Raw genomic sequence first — 20,638 nt, 5'->3', positions numbered from 1 at the left:
AACTCCAGATTTCACATCTTGGCTCTTAGTCTAGACTTTTCCCCCCGAGAAGCAGAGGTTGAGAGCAGGGCTCATGTGCCGCAGGTTTGTTTTGGAAAGTGATCTGAAGGAAGAGGTCTGGGAAGACTGAAATGGGGAAGGAGGAAACCAGCCCCAGGTGTGTTACTGAGTACTGAGCGTGGGGGCAGCTGGGGCTCCGTGCGTGAAGAATGCAGACTCCGGAGGGATGCAGGCTGGGAGTTGGACCCGCTGGCCCCTTGGGAGGGTTGCGCCCGGTGTGCTGACGTGCAGGCTCCCAGGTTTGCTCCCGTGTACTGCTTCCTGGTGGAGGCCTGGGGGAGGCAGGGGGCGGTCAGGTTACGCCTGCGGACCGCTGACCACTGCAGTGGGGCTGGAGTGGAAAGGAGAGCCGAGGGAAGGTGAGGCCCACCTTGTGCACACCCGTGTCATAGCCAGTGCGTCTCAGGCGTCGCGGTGACAGCTGGAGAGTCGGTGCTGTGTCGTGGGGACATGCTCGAGAGCCCTCGCCACCTCCTTGCCGGGCACCTCAGATGACTGCTGTGTGCTGGGCCTGTTGCACAGCCCTCTCTTGCTCTGGGACCTACTCAGAACTGGTGGCCTTTGGTGACGTCAGGGAAGAGCAGTCTTCCCACGGTCAGTATATGCTGCCGCCATTCCAAAGAGGCCAGAGTTCTGCACCCCGTTCTCGGTGGAAGGGGGATAGGACAGCAGCTTGCCTTTACATAAACTTCGGGGGTGGGGTTCCACATTCCCCTTACTCTACATATTTCACCGACGTGGCAAGCCGTGGGTCTTCCTAGTCCCCTCCCAGCCTGACACAACGTCACGTGGGGCGTTTGGGTGTCCTCACCTCGTACTGCCCGTCCAGTCCAGTGAGTGTGATTTCCTCTGCATTGTGTGTGAGCGTGGCGTTCTCTGGAGTGACAGAATGACCTAAGACCCTGCAGACTATATTTTGATAAAGAGCAAGTGAATAATTACAGCACTGTGTTGGGACAGTAAATGTGTGTTGCTCTCCTTCCCGTGTAAAAGCAATTGGCTTTTTAACGCTCTGTCCTGGTAGGGATGGCGAGAACACCTTTTCTTGTCATCCACCAGACACCAAGTCCTAGAGGCTGCGTTGATCGACTCCAGTAGATAAAGCATTGAGGTCAATGTGAAGTTTACAGGTGAATTGAACGGAGATGTGGGGACCTTCACCCATGCTCCCTTCAAGTCTTGATGGGGAATCTAATCTCTGCAGTTTTCTTGGGGAGGGGTGTTATTTCTTTTTGATTTGCTATCTTGGCCAGGCTGGGGAAGTTTCATGCATTTCCACCTGGCCTTTCGAGGTCAGAGAACCAGTAGGAGGGTCATGCCAGATTCTAAGTTTATTTTTCCAGATCATGTACGCAGCTATGCGAAAATTACGCACAAGATAGTCTGTGAACCAGCCAGACGCTCCGTAAGACGGACCTGGGTCAGGGTGTCACGTATGTCTAACTGGGGGGCTGATGGTGTTTCAGCCTCACTGGTATGCTTGTCAGTCCTGTCTGTGTATCCTACAGCCTTCCAAGTCTGGAGGGATCCCCCTTTTCCAGGTACAAAGTTCTCTGGTAGATGTCCATGGATCCCTCTGGGGCAGACTAGGGGACTCAGTGTACCCACTGCAGTGGCTTGCGAAGCCCTGGGGTCTCCCCCAAGTCAGCGGTCTCTGATCTGAGAGCTGCCTCAGACCCAGGACTGGACGAGGTGCCGTAAGTGTCCATCATGGCGGCTGAGGACAGCTGTGGTCACGCGCGCTCGGTCTCTTTCTGTCCTACAAGTCAGCAACACCTCAGTTGGCCACGCATGTCATCCCAGGAACACCATGGCCTGTTGGCCACAGATCCCTCCAATTCAGGGAACCCTGGTTCCCAGCAGGCCTTGCTCAACCATGCTCATCTTTACACCCACCTGGCCTGATGGTTAAGTGTGGCCCCCGGCCTCTGCTGTTCTGGAATCTTCTCAAGTGCAGTGATGCTAAGGAGCCCCATTGGTGACATCTCCAATGACGTCAGGCCTGAGCTTTCCAAAGACATCAGTGCCCTCTCGGCAAAGCACTTCTTACTGTCTTTGTGAAGAGAGGAAGTACCCCCGTACCCTCCTGGGCAACAGTCAGCTGGTGGCTTCTCTGGTCACACGGCCCTGGGCCTTCAGACCCTCCTCCAGTGCTCGGCCAAAGTAGTTCCAGTGTCTCCACCTCGCTTACCGCAGACCGTCAGCACGTCTGGGCTGCAGGCGCTGCTGTCGGACTGGCTCAGTGCCCTTGCCTGCGTCATGCGTGGCTGCTTCCATGTCAGTAATTGCTCCCCATCGGGACTTACGTTCTGCCCACCCTGCTCAACTCCTTCAAGATCTGCTCCTACACCTGCCCTCCCCCCGTTCCAGCTGGGTGGTGCAGTCCTTGGGTGTACAGGTGACTTCCTCCTAGAGCGGTGGCTGTCACCCCTTGGCCTCTACTACACCTTGACTCTAGCTGTCACTCTTATGAAAAAGAAGGTAGGGGCAGCTTTCGAGGAAGATAGCGTTATCTTTTGGGAAACCTCCTCACATGAGGTCTTTGCGTGTTCTCCAGGGAAGGAGAGCCAGCTTTCTCGTAGCAAGGGGAGGGGGCTCCTTCTGCCCTCTCAGAGAGTTCAGGAAATTCAGGCACATCCCCATGAACGTTCCATCCTCAGGTCCCACTCTTTCCTATCAGGGCTCTGACTTTGGCGAAGGAGAGGGGTCACATCTGTGTGTTCAGGCTCCTCTGTGACTCTGCTGCCCTTAGAATTAACTCCTGGGGCTTTAGGGGATACGGTCTATTTAAATACTTCCATGGATCCAGTGTCCCCCCTTTTTTATGGACAGCAGCCAGGAAGGGATAGCTCATGTGAGGGCAGCATTGGCGTTGGGGTGCATTGGCTGGATCCAGGTGGTCGGGCCGTTGGGAAGGAGGGGAGAAGTCGGGCGGGGTCCGTTGGGGGGCACAGCATGTAGGGCATCAGGGCTGGTGACGTCTCATGTAAGATGGGGAAACTGATGCCCACAGCCAGAGTCCCTGATTTCAAAGCCAGCTTACTTACCTGAGACTGGCATTTCCTTTTCTCAAGGCAACTTATAAATTGTAAGGACTGTTCCTCTAGTCCTGATAACGACCGTTGCCACAGCTGCTGCATAACCAGCTCTCTCCACACCCCTCCTGGCCTCCTCCGGTCCTCCACCACCGAGAGTCCAAATGATCACGACACTCCTGCATGCCAGCGGTTGGCACAAGCCTGTTGGCACCAGCAAGGGGTCCTTCGTGATGTCTGGTGCTGACCACCCAGTCTTGGAATCCCATCCTGCGGGGCTGTCTTACTTGGGTTCCCCCAAATACCAGGCACTGGGAGACGTGCTTGCAGGCAAGGAGTGTATTTTCAGCAGTGCACAGGAGAGAGGCACTGGGGAGAGTAAAATGGAAAGAGAGAACCAACCCAAGGCTGTGTCGTTGAGCTGATCACCACTGGGCGTCACCAGGGCTTCGTCCCACAAAGGAGCGTCTGAGGAGCCGTGGACGCTTCCACCTGAGGGATGGAAGAGGGGGTGTTACTGCCAGGTCCTTCCTCCCTCTGGTCAGGGATTGCTCCAAGTGGCGTTGACTCCTTCACACTTCCCTGTTTGCCCGTGTGTGGGAACGGCCAAGTGGGCTCCCACAGGCGTCCCCTATGGCAGCAGCAGAAAAGCCCCAAGGCAGACGATGAAAGGTGTGCAGGGTGCTAAGGGGAGGCGCTGGCAGATGACAGCACACGCTGGCGGCCTTGCGAAGGCCGGAGGGAAAGGGGGGTGGGAGGTGCAGCACGGGAGGTGGCTCCAGTTGGGAGACCTTGGGCAGTGCTCTCCCCACGTGCAGCATGGAGCACTGATGGCCACTCCACAGAGTGCGTGAGCATCACCTGAGGTGGTGTTAGCGAAAGCTTTCTCAGCTGTAAAGCTCTGCTCCGGTGTAAGGGATTCAGTCATTGTGCATGAGGGTGGTGCCCTGGACACAGCCCCTGAGTTTTCCGGAGGCTGCCTCTCCTTCCAATACCGTGTTCCCCCGAAAATAAGACTTAGCTGGACAATCAGCTCTAATGCGTCTTTTGGAGCCAAAATTAATATAAGACCTGGTCTTATGTTATATTATATAACATTATATATAGTCCCGATCTTATAGTAATTTTGGCTCCAAAAGACGCATTAGAGCTGATTGTCCAGCTAGGTCCTTTTTTCGGGGAAACATGGTAGCACTTCGGTCCCTGGGCTTCTCCCGTTTGCTGGGACAAGAGGATCTATGTAGATGACGAGCAGGAGGGAGCACAAGGCATCTCAGATGCACCCCAGTGTGTGTCCTTCCCCTCCGGGGAGCCCTGCCCCGCTCCCGCCCCCCCAAGCCAGGGAAGCCTTGTCAGCACCTCCCAGAGCATTCGGGGACCGAGGGCATTCTCCCAGTAATGACTGCTGATACTACAGAGATGTGTGTCATCACCCCGGGATGTGACAGCTCTGAGGGAAGCAGGCAGGAGGAGGATGAGACAGCCGCTGTCGGGAGGAGGTGGCATGAGTTTGAAGCCGAGCATCTGGGTTGTCTTCTGCAGGGGAGGAGGCACAGGGAAAGGAGGGCTGAAGGTTGAAGCCAACTTTTACGGAAGTTTGCCCAAGGCCGCCCCAGGCTCTTCGTCAGTCTCCCCCAGCCTCCAGTGGAGTCAGGAAAGTGTGGGGGAAAGGAAACGCCTGGGAAGGAATGAGTAGGCAGACAGATGAGCACAGTCTAGGGGGCTGGGGGTTCCACCTCCAACATCTCCAAGGGCAGGAGGAGTTTCTAAATGTAAAAATGTGATAGATTTGAAGAAGCATTTTACGTGTTCTAGGAGGGGGTCAGGGGGAGGAAGGGACAGAGGCAGGGAGGGAGGGAGGGAAGGAGAGATGATGGCAGTCTCTTGAGAGAATGGACAGAAAGGCCGTTTCCCCAGAGTTAGGAGAAGCGCCTGCAGGCCAACAGGCAGGTTCAGCACCAGGGACAGCACCCGGGCGATGGCGACGCCCCGTGTTAGGCTCGCAGTCCCCTGAAAATCCCCGTGTGCTCATGGCAGGAAGCTTGGTGTTCTGCATCCTGGCAGAGCTTGGCCTGGCTGGTATTGCGGGAAGCAAGACATTTCCTGGTTTCCCTCTTTGCACCTCTCCAACTTCGTATACCTTGTCCACTTTCCCTTTAAAAGTACCCAGAATTCCCTCTCTCGGCCCATTAACTTTGGAGCCAAGAAGGTAGATCTGTGCAAACTTGGAGAACAGGAGAGAGCACCCTGGGTGGGAGGGAAGGTCTGCTCGTTAGCACAACCCTGGGGCCGCCTCCGTAGCTCGGCTTACAGCAGAACTGGGACAGGGTGGTTCTACACATCACTTTTTGTGTTGTGGGAAGAGAAGGTGGTGTTTAAAAAAAAACACACAAACAGAGAGGAGAAGAGGAGTCTTAGGTAGAACAGAGGTGAAGTAGGAGCTGAGGACAGTGAAGAACGGAGGGGTGGGGTGGGCTCGTCCTGAGGGAACTGGACGAGGCTGCCCCAGCTGCCTGCTTCCAGAGACGCCCAAGGATCACAGCTTTATTTCCCTTGGCCTCCCCGACACGGCCTGAGGAAGGGCCCCTAGGACTTGCCTCTGCGCCAGGTGGGGGTGCAGGGGGCTCAGAGCCATCCAGCAGGTCAGGTTTGGGCTTTCAGCCCCTTCCCCATCAAACGTTTGCTCTCCGTGCAAGGTTCCCTTTCGTTGTTTTATTCCTGAGTTGATGTGTGGGATTCTGCCAGCCCAGCAAAGCTTTCTTGGCTTTGACTGCTCCCCACAGACATGCTCTGTGAAACCTTGCAGCCCCCTGCTGAGGCGTCCCTCCCACTGTCCCCTCTCTGGTACCCCAAGGAGCCAAATGGAGACACAGGGCCCTCCTTTCCCTGCCACCTCCGGTGACCACTGCCCCGCTTGGCTCTGTGCTGAAGCAGCTGCTATCTTGTGTGCTGTCTGTCGGGATTGTTTCCTCTTTTGTCCTTACACTTGCTCTTAGATTCGGGGACAGCTTGAGGGACACGGTCGATCCCACCGTATCTGCCAATTGATGAAGGGGCTTTAGGTTTCCCCTGGACACTCATCTTCTGACCTACTGGGATTGGTCGTGACAAAGAGCACATGTCCTGTGGGCTCGCCACCCTCCGAGGGCTCCTCCAGCTTGGGCACAAGCCATGGGGCCCCTCGTTTATGTTTGCACCTATGCGTTAGCCATCGGCCGCCTGTCTGGGCCTTGGGCAGTAGTCAGGGAGGTCCTGTTCCCTCCGTTTTACCGATAAGGACACTGAGACACGGAAATCTTCAGAGCAGAGCTGCCCAGTTGGACACTGCAACTGCGGAAATGTTTTCTCTCTGCGTTGAGTACAGTAGCCACGTGTCACCATTGAGCACCTTGAACTGTGGTAGAGGAACTAGAGTTTTAATTTTATTTAATTTCAAGTAAAGCTTTAGAGACTTACTTGAGAGCATCTAATTCCTTTCAGAACTGGGACCAAACCAGGCTGTTCTCGGCGTCTGGCTCCCACCGTGGGGGTCGTTGGCATCCCTAAGTCTACTGTTGGGTCCACGCACTCCAGACGTCTGCCTCCTCTTCCTCAGCCCTCATTTGGTCTAATTCCCCTCCCTGGAGAGGGGAGTAAGAGCTACTGCTCAGCATGGGGGGCTGAAGGGCACGGAGTGGGGGCCCAGGCACCCCCTACCCCTGATTCTGATGCGTCTGCTTGCTGGGGTGGGGGAGGGTAGAATAAGTGAGCGCCACGGGAAGAATAGGTCCCAGTGAGATGGAGGGAGAAGCAGGGCAGGTGTGGGGCCTACCTGAGGGGCATGGCCGGCCTCCGCCAGCTTACACCCGCCCGACCCCACGTCCCGCAGAATGGCCAGCTCTTGGCTGCAGCAGTGGACACTGGTTTTTATTTTCTGACAGCCCCTTGTCACCCTGCGTCTGCCTTCAGAGGAGATGGGGTGGGCACTCATCTTCTGGTTTCCCCTGGACACTCATCTTCTGACCTACTGGGATTGGTCGTGACAAAGACCACATGTCCTGTGGGCTCACCACCCTCCGAGGGCTCCTCCAGCTTGGGCACAAGCCATGGGGCCCCTCGTTTATGTTTGCACCTATGCGTTAGCCATCGGCCGCCTGTCTGGGCCTTGGGCAGTAGTCAGGGAGGTCCTGTTCCCTCCGTTTTACCGATAAGGACACTGAGACACGGAAATCTCCCTTGTTCCCTTGTTACCCCCACCTTATACCACAGTTGCATCCCGCTCTGTGTGGATTTTGCTCCCTGGGGACAGCCCCACTGTGTCCCACTGGCCCCCTGGCTTCCAGGTCTCCTGCTTCTCTCCCTGAACCAGCCCTCACTTATGGGTCTCACAGCTGAGCTGTAGGCAATTTTCAGCTTCATGTTCTCAGCATCCTTGTAGAGTGGCCTGTGTCTGACCACTGGAAAAATGGTAGAATACTAGGCTCAGAGGCATGGGGGTGCTCCGGCATCCCTAAAAGTCATAGCAGAGTGGCCAGAGGCCTGGACAGTGGCTTCTGGGGGTCCCTTAACTTCTCTGAGCCCCCGTCTCCCCCCCGAACCTGTCTGTCTCACAGAGTTGTGTGAGGGACAGGAGGTGACGTATGTGAAGGTGTGTCATGAGCTGGCACGTGGGACAGTGTCAGTGTTTCACTGTGGTCTTAGCCTGCCGTCCTTGAAAGCCGGAAGGCCATTCGAGTCATCCTCCCCCCAGGGGCACCTGGGCCGGAAGCGTCGCCTGTGGAGAGGAGGCAGCTTGTAAGCCAGGGCAGAGAGCTTTCGGGAGCAGCGGACACTTAGGGAGTTTGCCTTCTGGGCTGGTCCAGTGTAGAGAATAACTGAGCCTTCCACGCATGGCACGTGTGTGATGACAGCCCACCACACTCTCCCGACACAGAACAAGGCCCTCAGGTGGCGAAATCACTCGCGCGTGACAAAGGCATGGACACATACTGTGTCAGCTGCGTAGTGTGTGGGCAGCCCCCCACACCGCCTCCGTAATGCGATCTCCATGTGGGGTGGGGGTGTGGGGAAGAGAGAGGACACGGCAAGATGGGTTCGTTGTATTTGCTCTTTCCCTCCCTCCCTGCCCTACAACGGGAGATGGGGCTTCCAGTTAGATCCAACCACCTTGGCCACCAGAGCTCACAATCCTAGATGGAGGATGGGTCCGCCCAACCCAGCTGCATGGGAGATACGCCTATTGAAAGAAATACTTGTTTCCTGGTTTGCCCCGGGGAGAAGAATGCTTGAAATAGAAATAGCACCCGTGGAGGAAGGCGTAAAAAGTGGTGGAGAGAGAGAGAAAGGGAGAGACACAGAGAGAGAAGCCTAGAGAGAGACAGAGAACAAGACACGGACACCCCCAAGGGAAGGCTGCAGGTGGGCGCACATCTCTTCGGTGCTTCCGCCTCCCCAGCAGACGAAAGCTCAGCTCATCAGACCCAGCACGGCCCCCAGGCCCCCCTTTGCCCAGCCATGCCCAGCCGCCCACATAGGCAGAGCCTTGAAGCAGAAATGAAGCTATCTCCTGTCAGTCCTCCTGGGCAGCTATCATCAGCAAGGAGCCCCAGCGCCCACTGCTTCATTTTCGGAGGTGTCAGTCCACCCCCGGAGCTGTGACCTGGGGCCCACATCCCAGCATGCTCCTGGGGCACACCCCTTCCCACTAACCAGTGTGAGTTCTGAGAAGGCAAACAAGCCTGCGCGTGTGCCAGAACAAACAGTCATTAGGAAGGTAAATCCAATGCAGAAATAAGCATGAGGAATTTCAAATTCAAGTAAGAATTATTTGTGGACTCTCCACTCTGCCCGAATTATCAGTGGAATATTCCACTCCATTTGCATAGATAATTGAGAGTTAACTGTACTTCCTGTACCAAGGCCTGGGAGAAGAACAGGGCAAAGTGGGTCCACCTAGATGGGGAGAAAGGAGACGTCACTGGCTGCCTCCTTTGGGCACTGCAGAGGAAAGGGACCGAGAACAGAGCCTGGCATTTGGAGAGATATTTGTTGGATTAATTAACATGATTTATTGAGCATCTACTGTGTGCCAGCTTCCTCATATACCTAATGTCTGAATCCCTACAATCCTTGAGGGAGGTGTTGCTATCCCGTTCTTATAGATGCAGGAAGTAAAGTTCAAGATGTTGAATCACTTGCTCGGAGTCACGTGGATGGTCATGGCAGAAAAGGGCTTGCCTCCAGGTTGGGGTGACCCAGAGCCTGAATGTGTTCCACTTCCTGCTGGTGGAGGGTTCCGGAAATGCTGAGGCTCTGCCTAGGATGGAAGGCAGAAGGTGTGGGGTTACAGTCTCCTTCGAAACTCCGTCCTGCTTCTGTTCCTCAAGTAGAAGGGGATGATGGCTCAGACCCCAAGTCTCGGGTTCCCTGTCCACCTGGGACATGCCTCTGCTTCTCCATCTGGTGAAATGGGAAGAGTGGCGTGCATCCTCCTACTGCCTTCTCCCTGCCTTCGGTACAAAGAGGCCGAGGGGAGCAGAGACCCGAGATGCCATCTGTCTGGGGCACCATGAGGATGATGGTAGTTATTGCCGTGCCCTGTGTCCTGGAATGGAATTGCCGAGGTCCCTCAGTCTACACTGGAGAGGAAAGTCAGTGCCCTCACCGAGCAGCAGCCACATGCAAACCAGCTGGGATCCTGGTCGTTGGCTGTGGGACGCTTTCTCCCACAAGGTCAGGAGGCAGAAGCGTCAGCCGTGAGCTGAGCCCCAAAGCCGAGTGCTGCTCTGAGTGCTGGTGTCCTTGTCCTGTCCCAGGCGGGACGGAAGAGCAGGAAGGACACCAGCCCACCGCCACTGCCCCCAGGGCACTGGGGGCCTCAGGATGGAACGAGCAGAAACCAAGCGACGCCGACAGATTGAACCGGGGAAAGCCCCATTGCTGGACATCTGTTTGCAGTGGGGGAGGCAATGTGCGCTTTCTGCTGGTACCCACCTGTGTGCTCTGGGCTTCACGACAAGAAGAGAAGGGGTCCTTCTGCATCCCTTACTGGAGAGGCCGCCATGGGCCAGGCACTGTCACGGACCGTGGTGACAAGTGAGCAGATGGTGCAAGGCTGCGTGTGAAGACATCGTGCCCTCGCTGGACACCAGTGCTGCCCAGTGGAAACAGCGCAAACCACGTGTGTCCACGTGTAACTTTCCAGTAGCCACACTAAAAAGGGAAAAAGAAACTGATAAGATTGTTAACAGTGTACTTTATTTAACCCAATATATCCAAAGTACACAAATTATGTTTCCCTCTGTTGTACCAAGTCTTGGAAATCCGGCTCGTATTTTGCACACATGGGAGCGAGTGGCTCCCGTGTCACCCAGCGCCACGTCTAGAGAAAACTCTTAAAGACACAGGAGGCACTTTGTGCCTAGATTCCTGGCAGAACTCCCTCTCTCAGAATCAGCTTCCTTATTCCAAGCCCCCCTGGACCATCTGGGCCACGGGGGTCCCGGAGGGAAGCACGGAGGAGAAAGCAGTGTGAGCCTGTTTCTGCTGTAGCAGGTAAGGAGTGAAGGCTGCTCTGGGAATATTACCCAGCCGGTGTCTTCATGAGCAGGCAACCTGTCGGGTTTTTTAACCAGTCGTTCTGCGAGGAGAGCTGACCCACTGGACAGGGAGAACACCGGGTTTTTCAGTGCTGCCCTCCTTCCTTCTCCACGTCAGTGACCCTTTCTGCTCTGCTGGTAAAGACAGCCCTTCCTTCACGTTGTCTCCTGCCTTCTCCAGACCAGGCTGGGAGGCGTCAGGGCCCCCCCAGCCCAGATCACCCGCCTACGCCATTGACGCCTGCCCACCTTCCTGTGTGCCGGCTTTAGTGATTCTCCTTTTAAACTGCCTCCAGACAGACAGCGAACCAGCCACCCTGTCCTCCGGAGAAGTGCCCGGCCCACTCGAGGCTCACTGACCCTCTCCTCAGCATTTACTCTCAAAAACACTGTTCCGATACAGCAGACACGAGTCTCCCAGCGTGGATTTCCGGTTGCCCGCGCTCGGCCACGCGGCAGCCACTTCATTAGAATTCTGTAACCGCCACATAGAATTCCTATAAATTTGCTGCTAATTTTTAACCACTGCATCCTTCTCTTAGAAAGTGTAGCAATAATTTGAAAATCTATAGACGATATATTTAAGTGGCTAGAGGCAGAGTGGGGGGAATAAATCCAGTGGGGGCTGGGTCTAGAGAAAATCCTCCTAAAAAGCAGTAGTGGGGACCGTGCGGAGGCGAGTCGGGGGCTTCCTTCAACTACCATGCAAACGTTTCTTCCGAGTATGTGGCGTGTTGGTGGCTCCCAGGATTGATCAGAGCCTGATCCACGAAGATCCATGCTCTTAAACGCGAGTGGCTTTGTGCGCCGGGTTCTCCCTTAACAGGCGCACTCCCTGCCCCCACTGGGAGGTAATTTACAAGCCCAGCTTCCGAGTGTAATCTTCCTGCATTGTGCTGCTCCACAGTGCCTCCCAAATTGCAACAGGGACCAGGTCTATAAAAGACGCTTCGGAGGAAATGGCAGCTACACAGGCATTCCTCCCCCTGCCCCCCACCACGCAAGTGAACACCCAGGTGCGAAGCGGAGAAATTAGCCTGCCTTTCAGGAGGTGCTAATGAGGCAAGTTGGGAGGGGACCAGGTTGAGCCAGAAAGGAAATTGTCGGGCCTGCACAAGCGCGGGCTCCGGAGACAAGCAGGGAGACCAGCCAGGCAGTCCTGAGGGCCGCCTGCTCTTCGCTGGGGAGGTCTCAGGGGGTCAGAGAATGAGGAAGCCGGATGTAGAGAAAGCCAAAAAGGGAGACTGCTGGTGAGAGTGTGCAGGGCTCATTTGGCTGGGGACGATGTTTTGGTGAAAGGTGACCATCATCAGGGCTAGCCGCTAGCCACCTCCAGCAAGTGAGGTCATTACATCCATCTGTGTTTGGCTCAGGGGTGTAGGCAGTGCTGGCTGCCCCGGGATGGAGGCGGGGGGGGGGGGGGGGGGGGGTGTGGCTGTGTGTGTGTGTGTGTGTGTGTGTGTCTGGCGGAAGCTGTCCCTGGTGCTGAAGGACTCGCTGTTACAGGGTTGAAGTGCTGAGTCCTTCCTGCTCTTGTTCCTGGCTGCCAGGAGGGTTTCAGCCGTGGACATCCACGTCCAGTTCTCATCCCCACCCCTGGAATAGGGAGATACTGGCTCCAGGCTGGGAGGGTTATCAGGCAGCAGCAGCGATGAGAAATTGGGCCACAGGGCGATTTGAAGGTCCCAGTGTTTGATCTATTGCGGGGCTGGCTCCTTGCAGCTTTGCTGCTCCCGAGTTTGGTGACCTGAGAGAATTAAAGCTGCCTTAAATACAGTCTCTGTTGGCTGTATATTAATCAAGCAGGAATCAAAAGTCACAGCATCCTAGGGAAGTAAGAAAAGGAACAGACGGCTCCCCCCATCCTAATGCAGCAACTCTCAGCAGGAGGAAAGGCTGGGAGCTGCTAAGAGCAGCACAGGGCCCTCAGCTGGCTGCCAACTTCCCCAAACCTCCTTGCCAGTGAATTCTCAGAAACCTCATGCCTTGGAACTGGAGAGTTGTGTAGGTGCCAAAACAGCGCTGGACCCCGATGCTAGAGTAGATCAGGAAAGAGTAGGGCTTCTCCCCTCCAGGAGCAAGAGGGAGCAGGAGAATGGGGGAGCACCAGGGGAGTGGCCTCCAGAATAGCCTCATGCCTATGTCAGAACATGTTCCCATACCGTCACCACATGTTCCCATACCTTCTCACTTGCCCTGCCCTCAGAGTCTGAGAAACACAGCAGTGTTCAGTGGAGAGCAGTTGCCACGGCCTGCCTGGTGTGCTTTAAGCTGCCGGGCAGGGCTGACGCTGGCCGGGGTCCTGCCGGCCTCTCTCCTCCTTGCCCTAGCTCAGCCCCCCAAAAGCCTGAGAAAGGAGCTCATAGTTAGCCTCTGTAATCGTGGGGGTGTACAGAGGTGAGTCGGCAGGTAAATGTCTGTTCCTGGCTTCCTGGCAGACAAGCTTGCTCCTTCCTCTGTGAGTCCTGGGACGAGTTCAGTTCCCATGAGTCTTCATTGGAAGAGCCTCCCACCCCCACCTCCAGCCTCCCACCGCCAGCCACCTTCTTGCTCCATCGCTCAGCTCCTGTCTGTAGCTTGGCACTGGCCCCCTGACACAGTGCCCCCACCTCCCCGGGGCCGTGTGCTCTGCCAGGACAGCACTGTCTCGCTGGGCCTTTGTTGCCTAAGGCCCCTAATGAGCTTTTAATGAGCCGATGCTTTGGTGGGGGGACAGGAAGGGGAAGGGGCAGAGCTGAGTGCCCGCCCCCCTCATTCTGCTTCCTGAGGCCGGAGGTTGCCTTTTTAACCAGCAGATGCTGGGGCTGGGACCAGAGGCAGACGCTTGTTCCAGAGTCTCAGGTTGGTTCCGAGTTTGGAGGACCTGACTTTCAGTCCTTGGGCTCAGGCCATGCCCTGGCCATCCCTCCCTCTCTACAGGGCTTCCCTGGGTCTGTCCCTTGTGGCATCTCCTCACCCAGGGCTAAAGGAAGGGACATTGGTTTCTCTGTTAAGTGAGATTTATTTTCATTGATGGCAAAATGAAGGGGCCAACTATTTCAGTTGCTGTCTTTAAAAAGAGGCAGGGAGCACCGGGTTGGGCCCTTGTTGCCTCCACCCCCAGCAGCTCAGACCCATCTCCTTGTGCATGAAAGAACCCCTTCTCATGGCTCTCTGCTTAGGGACCCTGAATGCTTTGTTTCTTTAGTTTAATTCTAACTGAAGTTGACACACATTCATGCTGGTCACAGCAGTGGGAGATTCCCAAGCTGCCACCACGTCACGCACGGTCGTCCTTTTCTGACACCCTGAAGCAGGCAATGCTATTGTTGGAGCACCAGCCTTGTTCTACATGTTCTGGTGGGTGACCCCCAACCCCTCCTGGGAGTTAGAGTGACACTGGCATCAGCTGCTAGTCCAAGGTCCCCCTTGGCATGCCTTAAAACTTTCCCCCTTTGAATCAAATTAAGGTGGAAAAGGTTTGTGTGCGACACAAGGCAGAATTTCTTGACAGTCAGGGTGATAAAAACCTGAATGGGCTCCCCAGAGAGATGTCAGGGTCTCTCTCAGTGCAGTGTATCAGGAAAGAAAAAAAAAGACGGCGCCTGTCCCTGAAGGCTCGTGACTGCCAGCTAGAAGGCAGAGGACTGGACAGTACGATCCCAAATTCTCTTCCAGTTCCATCGCCTGGGCCACGAGTGCTCTTGTCTGCTGTCGGGTAAGGAGGGGCTGGAACTGTCCCTGGTGCTGGAGGGCAGTAAGGAAGGGCTGCCAGGTCCATGGTAGTGCTCAGGAGAGCTGCCCTGGCCAGGCTGCGTGGAGTGGTGAGCTCTGTGGGCTTCCCTTAGCCCCAGAACCGCTGCCAGTGATAGGCCTGTAAGATGAGCCCTGCCCTGCCATGAGCGGAGGCCGTCTTCTGTCCCGTCTGCACTGGGGACCCGGCCATCAAGGGCATTTCATCTGTGAGCCAGGCAGAGCTTGCATCTCCGTCTCCAAAGCAAATACACCAACTTCCCGTGCCTCTCAGGGCTCTTTCTTCCCTGTGGTCATCTGTGGTCTTGGCACAGGGCACCACGTAGACATGCACAGATTTCGGTGGGACAGGAGGGCTCCCGGCGGTGGGCCAGGCCCACAGTGGGGTGCGGATCCAGGAAATGAGCAGCTCATGGCAGAGGAGCTGGGCACCCCGCAGAAGGGCTTCCTCCGTCCAAGAGCAGCTCAGCTCCTCGCCTTGGCTTCCTCATAGGGTTCAGCAACCCTACTGAGTTCTCTCAACCTCCTGCCTAATGAGAAAGAGGAAATTCGAGATAATTGCCGCCCAGACCGAGCAGCGGTGTGATTAGTAAATGCCCAAGCTATTGCAAATGACGATTACATTAACAGATTTGGTTTCGGGTTGATCCTGTTAGGAAAGAACGCCAAGGGCTAATGATGAGGACGCTGGCAGGAGCGCACGGGCCAAGTGCAGCTGTGGAAGGCGGGGAGCGAGAAGGCTCATGTGAGTCTGCGGGCAGGAGGCTTGTTTCCAGCCTAAAGTCTGCCCCTCGCTAGGTGTGTGACCTTGGGCCACCTCTGTGATCCCAGAAGTGTCATCATGTACGAAACGGGCATCATTCTACCTTCCCATCTACCTTGTAAGGATTACGTGAGATGAAACATGTCCAGGCGCGTTGAAAAGGTTAGGAAAACACTGAGCAAATGCAGGTACCGTTACAGTTAGCAATCAACAGTGATGATAGAAAAAAACTCCGATAATGCATCCCCGGGCTTCCCTTTGTTCCCTCTCTTCCTGGGCAGTTTAAGCAAACAGTCGAGCTCTTGAGGCTCTGACAGTGCCTGCCCCCTTCCTCCTCTGGCCAGTATCCTGAACGGTGGCTTGGCCACAGCTGGCACCGGAGAGCACAGCGCTTTTTCTCCAAGGCTCTCTGAGCCCAGGCTGCCTCCTTGCCAGGAGCTCATGGCCCAGATGCAGGCGGGAGCTTTGCAGGGCTGCAGCTGCCGGGCCTGTTACCCACCAGGCCCTGAGGTGGCACATCACAGCGCGCTGATTTCAGATGTTCTTTGCTGCTCCGTGCTGAGCTGTCTCCCCCTTTCCAGAAGAGGAGAAGGGAGAAGTCTGGGGGCTCATTTAAAATAAATAAAGCTTGGCAAGAGTGCTGAGTGGAAAAGCAGAGTGGAACAGCACCCACAGCCCCTTCTCTGAGGTCATCCCTCTGGCTCCCGGGCCCCAAGGGGAGAGGAACTTGCCAAAGAAAGATGTGCTTATAACTGCAACCCTGTGCAACTTCTGGTTTGGGCCGTATATCTCGAGTGTGCCCTTTGCTTTCAGTCTCCCTATATTTATTATGTTTAATTTTGCTGGGACGTGGTTGTAAGTGAGACGGATGGACCCGAATGTGGCTGGCAAACGCCTCTTAATTAAACAGATAAATAAACTTCCTTTGCACGCAGATTTTTACTTTTGCTGCAGTGTCTGCTGGGGCCAGGGGGACAGCATCGGTGGGTGACAGGCCCCCACTGAGCTGGAAGGTGGGTGCTGGCCCTGGCAGCCTGGGCCGAGCCTGGCTTTCTCTCTGCATTGCCGAGTACTTGGTAGCTCAGGGATGCAGAGGGCCCAGGGTGGGGAGCACCCCCAGCGCCCCCTCCTCACAGGCCTGACCTGGAAGGGGAGGCTCTGGCCAGTGTGAGTGGGCCCTCTGCTGGACGCCTTTAGTGTGGCCTGGTCACCTGGGGCAGCTCCCATCCTGTCTTCGCAATTCGCCTTGCAAGGGAGCCTCTGCCAACGTTTCTGCTCTTCTGGGAGAATTGGACCCACCAGGATGAAGCCAAAACAGCCCCCCACTCCCAGGAGAGGGAAGCTACCACCTTCGGCAATCTGAGGGGTTCCTGTATTTTTCAGGAAGGCCAAAGAGCTTCCTGTCCTCTGACATCCCCCCAACAGTATGTTGGCGGCGTCCCAAGCAGCCCTGAGCTTGGAGTTTTCTCCTAACTCTACTCCTGTCCCCTTAGCTGTGGAATTGGGGCATGAATTCCCCTGGGAGAGTGTTTGGTTGGAGATGTGGGCATCTGGTTAGTTCACATAAAAGAGGCTTCCTGGGTAACCCCCGGCACCCCCCCACCGCACACACACACACTGAGCAATGCCCACCCTACATGGAGATGCCACTCCTGCCTCCCTAGCTCCCCCGCGCTCATGCCCTGCCCTCTGCCAAATACCCTGAGGCCGGGGCAGGGAGGTCTGGCTCTGCTGGAAGCACAGAGCAGACTGTCTTTATAGATTATGGCCCAGCTGCAACCGGAGACGGTGAGCTCACCCCCGTCCTGGGACGCCTTTGCCAGGCTCCACACTGTCCTCTCTGTGTGGGGAAAGCCTGAAGATGCCAGGCTGAGCACTCAGAAGGGGAGCCCAGGACTCACTCAGGCCCCAGCCCACCTCCCCTCCAGGGGCCGCAGAGCTTCCTGTTTCCCGTCAGGAATACCGCCTTGGGAATTGCCAGAGGGTGGGGGTGGGGGTGTCGTCATAGGCAACACTCCCCCAAATCATTTGGCCGCAGAACCGCCCACCTTTTTAAAAAACACAGGCCATTTGAAACATGTTCTGGCACATGCTCTGTGAGGGTGACTGTCGTGTCACCATTGCACAGAGGTACACACCACAGAGACTGAGGGTGTTTGCAAGGCTCCGTGTGCCTGGGTCTCTCAGGTCAGGTGGGAAGGGCAGGCCCTGCCCTGCAAGGAGTGGGGCCAGTGCCTGCAGCCAGCAGGGCCTCCTCAGGAAAGGTGACCCACGGTGGGGGCAGGAAGGATCCAGGAGATCTCCAAAGCCTGGGAACCATCTGGACCTTTTGAGGTGCCTCCTTGCCTGATATTTATAGTGGTGCCCAGGAGCGCAGAAATAATTACAGCTCAGTTCCTGCCTCCCTAACAAGGCCCTTCTCAGATTCAGGGCGAATGGGATATTTTTTTCCTTGGCTCTTTTTTTAAGTAGTGAATATGAGCACTGGATTGACAGCTCTTGTCAGCTCACACACTTCCTTCACCCCAGAAGCGGGGGCAGCTGCGCACGGGGGCCCGGGCTTCCCCCATCTGCTGCTCAGGGCCGCCCAGCCTGGCCCAGGAGGCACCGGGGCTCGGACCGCTGTGAGGGGTCTTCGGGACCTGAGGAACGTCGTACCCCCCAGTGTAATGCGCTACCCTCCCGCCAGGCACGCCAGGCACTGGAGGTCCGAGGTGAGGTGGCGAGGTCCCCGACGGTGAGGATGGACAGTCAGTCACGGTGGACATGGCCCAGGAGCCCTGTCGGAGCACAGACCACTCTTCTTTCTCCTGCTGTCCGCGGACAAGGGACAGCCGGCAGGCGGTGTCCACCCAGGGGCACCCGTCCTTCTGCAGCAGCCTTGCTCCGCCCTCACTTCCTGTGCTTCCTGGACCCTCCGGCAGCTGTGGCCAACTCAGCTTGGGGACAAGCCCAGAGCAGGGCAGGGGCAACCACACTCATCCCTGCCAGGAGCCATTCCAGGCCCTGGGAGGGTACTGTGAGCCAGCCAGCAGGCTCTGTGCCCTCGTGACACCCGATTCTCGAACGGGAGACCGAGAGGAGACCAGACGGGATGCAGGGTTTGGCTGGCCTGTGGTCTGACCCACCAGAGTCACCTCCTAGTGCACAGAGGCCCCCCTCAATTTGCCAGGTAGTAACTGGCTTCTAATGGAACTGATAAGCCCAGGCACCTCCGTGAGGTGTTCACACGCACTGTTCAGGCCCTTTTTCAGGACGTTTTCTTTCTATTGTTTTGCTGTTCTCAATCTCCCCGGCACCTGGGTGCGATTAGCTGGCTGATGGAGGCAGGTGTCTACACATGATCCTGGGCCTGACCCTCTGGAGATGAGGCCTGAAGCGCGGTGGCTGGGCTGAGAGGCCCGTGGATGACCAGGTGCCAGGTTGCTGGAAGCGATACTGACCCTCAGGCTGGCATGCTCAGGGGTCCCCCTAGGAAACCTTCCCTGACCAAACCCCAGGCCTAAGCTCACCTCCGATTTCAGCTCCCACAATCTTGGGCTCTCATAGCTCTCGGCACAGTAGGCTGCAGTCTTGGTTTGCTGGCTTGGTTTCCCCACCAGACAGTGAGCTCACTCCAGGACAGAGAACTTTGTCTCTACAGCACCTGGTGTACAGTGGGTTGTCAGTGAGGAAAAGCAAGAGAGTCAGCTCAAAGAGCGTCTGCTATGCGTTAAGCACTATTTAGGATTCACTCCCAAATCCTCTTGTGGGCAAAGCGTTGATCTTAGTAGATGGGTGGTAACTACGGGCAATTAATGAGTGAAGGATCCCCAGGCAGGGTGAATTCAGAGCCCAGGGCTGAGGGTGAATGTTACGTGGCTGCCCCAAATTCCAGGGCGTCCTCCAGGGAAGGAGCAGCGGGGCAGCGTTGACTGACGGGCTGGGACAGAAGGGGAGGGCAGACTTCTGGAACAGGAGGGCAGAGCTGCACATCTTGAGGGTAGGAGGCCAGCGGGGCTGCCCGTGTTCTTGAAGCTGGGGCCACGCGGGATGCCACACTCCCCAGGAGAGCCTTCTGCAAAGTCTTGGCTTGCAAATGCTGTACCCAGCCAGGTGCTCCTGCCCCAGACACCCGGACCTCTGTGCCAGGCCCCCACCACTATCTTAGGCTGTAGGGGCGCCTCTTCCGGGAGACCAAGTTAATAATCCATCCATCTTGAAAGCAGCTGGTGGCCTCTGCAAGTCCGTAGTCAAGTGTCCCCACACCTCCTCTGTGCCAGCGCCATCCCTGGGGGCATCATGAACTGGAATTCCAGAAAAAGTCAGGCAGGTGCAGCTACCTGGCAAGGTGGGTCAGCTCTCCCCCTGCAGTCTCTCCCTGCCCCAGTGTCCCAGAGAAAGATGAACTAGAGGCTGCTTTATGTGGGTGATATGGGGTGCCTGCGAGAATGGTGTCCAAGGGGCAAATACCTGCCTGATGAGCACGTTCCCAGACTGCTTGGAGGGAGCCTGTGGGCAGCCCCTCCGTCCTCCTTGCTGCACCTTCCGAGTGGCCCTCATCTAGCGAGGGCAACAAAACATGTCCGACAAGATCTAACCACCTTCTCAGGGTGGATGCAAAAACCCAAGCCCAGAGAGCACAAGTGTCTTTCCTAAGATCACAGCATGTGAAGGGGGCCTCTGACTCCCAGGCTGGTGGTCTTCCCATTACCAAGTGGTCCTGGCCCTGCTTCCCTCAGAGTGGGGCTGGCTCTCCAAAGTGAGAAGAGGGGACTCACAGGTGCCTTTAGGTAGGACAGGTGAGTCCAGAATTGCTACTACGTAGGTATCTGGGATTCGCCCCTGTGGTGGAAGAAGTATGCGTAAGTGGGGTGAGTGGTTGGGTCTGTCCCCCTGTTGTCTCTCCCTCTAACCATAGTGAGCGGCAGACTGTCCCTCTCACAACCTAGCTTACCTGTGTCTGGTCCTGGTAAACTGAGTTTGGCCAGTGGGCATCTGGTGAGTGTGACTGCATGGCAGGCCCGTGGGTGTGTGTGGCTGGTGAAGCTGCAGACTTCTGTGCGCACACCTGGCTCAGTGTGGGGCAGAAACACTGACGGGTGTGCCTGGGTACCTGCCACTCCTGCCCCGCTGATGTGCACACAGCGCTCGGTGTGTGGGGCTGTGGGGAGGGGCGCGTGAATTGTAGCACTGCCCTTCGCCCCCCCCATATGAAGTATCCACTGTGCCTGTGGCAGGTACCGGGTGTAAATGGGCTTTGGGGCCCAGGGGGAGGGCAGGAGAGGCTCCCAGAGCCTCCGGCCGGGTTTCCGAGCCCTGGGCAGCGGGGAGAAGCGCTCCCCGGCCGGAAGCCTCTGCGTAGTGCCCTCATTACATCACCGACATCCCCACCAGCAGGCCGGCCTCCCTTAGGAGAGGCGCTTCTGGGAACGCCGAGCGGGACCGAGCGCCTTCCGGTGGGGCCGCAGAGCCGGCAGAGCCGCTCCTTC

General features: G+C 56.5%; 1 protein-coding gene across 1 annotated transcript in view; it reads left to right on the top strand.

Annotated features, from left to right (window-relative positions):
• The window catches only part of RBFOX3 (RNA binding fox-1 homolog 3), a 371,870-nt gene that overhangs the window by 281,573 nt on the left and 69,659 nt on the right, over positions 1 to 20,638 (top strand). The window lies entirely within an intron of this gene.

Source organism: Rhinolophus ferrumequinum, chromosome 21 (assembly GCF_004115265.2).
Source record: "Rhinolophus ferrumequinum isolate MPI-CBG mRhiFer1 chromosome 21, mRhiFer1_v1.p, whole genome shotgun sequence".
Classification (NCBI taxonomy): Eukaryota; Metazoa; Chordata; class Mammalia; order Chiroptera; family Rhinolophidae; genus Rhinolophus; species Rhinolophus ferrumequinum.
Note: the sequence above shows the minus strand (reverse complement) of the source record. Positions and strands in the feature narration are given on the sequence as shown.